Raw genomic sequence first — 3152 nt, 5'->3', positions numbered from 1 at the left:
ATAATTTGTCACAACAGTCACAGGAAACTAATACAGTACATACCATCCTCAACTGAGTTATTTCATTTACTATAGCTGTCTTGTAAAAACGTACTACTATTTTATTTATTTTACTATTTTCTCTTGTCCTCAATCACCACTTCTACCACTGAACCATCACAATTGTTCAATATTTTAAAAAATTATGTATGCATCCATGTAAATTTGTAGGGCTTCGATGGGTAAATGTGTTTTTGATGTATATCAGTGGGGCTCAGGTATATACAATGTCTCGTGCTGTTGTCATTATTCAAGCATCACTATGATTTTAAGATCAATATTTCCATACATACAGCTTCTATCATGAATTTGGTGCAATATAGGGTGAGTTTATGTTCATACATATAAAATAGATACATACATAAATATATTTAAAAATCTGTTGAATTCTCAATGTCGTAATCAGGAAATAGCTAACAGGGATGTGTTGGATTTACTATAAGTTACAATTCTCTCTGAATTCAGGCCCTCACATAATCCACAGGGAGATTATGTCAATATTTACACCCAAGCATAGGAGCCCTCCTGCTTCTTTATTCTTGCCCTGCTATTGCTATCATGGATTTGTCATTACACCTCATTGATGCTCAACCTCTGCAGACAGACCTACTGCTTGTGCTCACTCTGGTGACTTCTTTCTGAGGCACCTACATCACAGGCTAGACTTGCCTCTCCTCTCCCTTGGAGCAAAGCACTCCCAAGTGATTCCCATAAACCTTTCAGCTAGCCCGAGCTTTCAGTCTTCTGCCATTATTACTGCCCATTCTGTTGTTCCAATTTTGTGTCTTATTATATTTCTCATTTATTTATTCCTACTGTAGTGCTTTTTTCCCCACAGTTAAGTAAAAAAATCTGGTTTTGAAGGGAATCACCAGACTCAGTAACGTTTGTGGTTTTCAAATCAGCTCTCACAATGATCATAGAGTTGGCTGCATTCTGAGTGGCCGATGGGTTGTGTCTCTGCTCCCTCTCTGTAATGTCTGTGGAAATTGCAGACAAGTCTGCACTTTTGTGTGTGGCTTCCAACACAGCACCTGGAACCAGGGAGGATACAAAAATGTACTTCCTAAATGTAGGAATTAATCAGATCTTTACAAATACAATCAAGGAAATTTATATTGTATTCTTTCACACTTTTGTCAACAGTTTGCTTGATGGATGAAAAAGTATTATAATGAAATTTGACCATTGATACAATATGCCAAAGAAGAAAATTACCTACTTCGAGAAAGACCACACCTAACAATAGAAGTACTTAATATTTATTCTCATTAAGATAATTCTATCCATGATAATATCAGCAATAATGATAATCACAATAATTGAGCAAATTAATTTCTTTCAGGTACTTCCCAAATATTCACTTTTATTATTGAATGCTTTCTTGAAAGCTACCTTGTATAAATAATATGAGAGTTTATATACTTTCCACTTGACAAAAATAAAAGGAGTCCTAGAGAAATGAGATAACTTGCATCTAGAAGGAGATGGAACTGTCCCATAACCTAAGCAGCCTGCTTCTAGGGCATCTTGCCATGACCTGGGTCCCCACACAGTCTAGAGTTCTTTGAGTTGAAGTTACCAGCAGATGGCAAAACATGAGACCGAAAGAGTAGAAAAAGAATTGGGTGGTGACCCTTAAACCTCCTGTCCCCCACATCCCAAATCATCTTTTAGGCATCCCACCCCCAACCTGCAACATTCTTCTGTCCTAGAAACCTAGAGACCTAGGTTACTCTCTATTCAAGCACTACTGGTATGATTTAGGACAATAGTCACCTTTATACAAACCAATGTTCCCCAAAGGAGCTTGCCACGTGCAAGCCCAGTAGTAATTTGGATTTTCCACCATTAATCCAATCTATCCCTAGAACAGTTCTACTTTGGTCAATTTCAACCAAGATGATTAAATTTTTAACATGACCTCGCATAGGCAGGTCTCCTGATACAATTCTCCTAGACTTCCCTTCAACACCCAGCTTACTCCTATCCACTGAAGACCACCCAATCAGCCAGAGGATCACAAAAACGCGCGGGCTGGAGACTTCTGAATGCTAGACACCCTGTGTCACCTGGTATAGGACAGATCTGATGGGGCAGCACTTTCCCTGCTGTGTGCAGGAGGAGGCCTGGGATTCCTCAGACCAGCAGGAGCCAAGACCCCAGATGCCACCAACCCTTAGCCCCCGGCGGCTCCCTTTCCAACCTGAACTGTGCGAGCTCTCCTGGGACAGCCACAGTTTAACTGGGACTTATTTTCCACCCGGCTGTGGAACTACTCTGGAAATGGCCACATTCCCATAGCGCGAAGCATCTTGAGGCAGGGCGCAGAGCCCTCAGCCCTGGACCCGGTGCACTGGGGCCCCCAGGAAAGGCAGAAGCCGCCTACCTGCACCAGAAGCCCGACCGTCACACCCCAAACGGCCCACAACCTCCCTGGATCAGGTCGCTTCGCTACCGGGACAGAAGACAGAGCCCGAGACCTCTGATGGCGGAGCCCCCCACCCCCGACCCCCATCCCAAGCGTCGCCCTCCTTCTACCCCCGGCAGCCACCACCTGAAGTCCCAAATCTTGCTGGCAGCGAATCTGACAAGCAGTGGCCAATTAATCCCGATCGCCTCCGCCGCCGGCGTGTGGCGCCCTGGAGCTTTGAGATTTCTTTCGCAGAGACCCTTCTTTGGCTGATGGTTTGTGAACAGTCGCTGTTGCAGTAACTCATCTGCGTTCTCGCGAACGCGATGGGAGGAGCCTTCAGAGAGCTTTGTAGGCATTTTTCTCTTTGGTTTGCGCTCGCAATAAAATTGTCCACCGAAGAGAAATTCTTTTTTCTCGCGTGTTTCTAGTTTGGCTTTGAGGAAGCAGTGAGGCGAAGGGGCCTGAGAGAGAGAGAGAGAGAGAGTGCGCGAACGGCTAGGAGCTGGTGACCCGAGCGGCGTGGGGGCCAAAAGCCGCTGGACCCCCAGTGGCTTCCCTTGGCAAGGGGAAGGGTGGGCAGTGGCGGCTTTTGTGCACAGGGACAGCCCCATGGAAAGCCTGGCGGATCTTCAATCCTGCCCACACCCCCTCGACCTCCAAAAAAGACATCTAGGACACACCGCCAGCCGAGCAGCCC

This window comes from Eulemur rufifrons, chromosome 17, assembly GCF_041146395.1.
Source record: "Eulemur rufifrons isolate Redbay chromosome 17, OSU_ERuf_1, whole genome shotgun sequence".
NCBI classification, from domain to species: domain Eukaryota; kingdom Metazoa; phylum Chordata; class Mammalia; order Primates; family Lemuridae; genus Eulemur; species Eulemur rufifrons.
The sequence above is the reverse complement of the archived record's forward strand: the minus strand, read 5'-3'. Positions refer to the sequence as shown.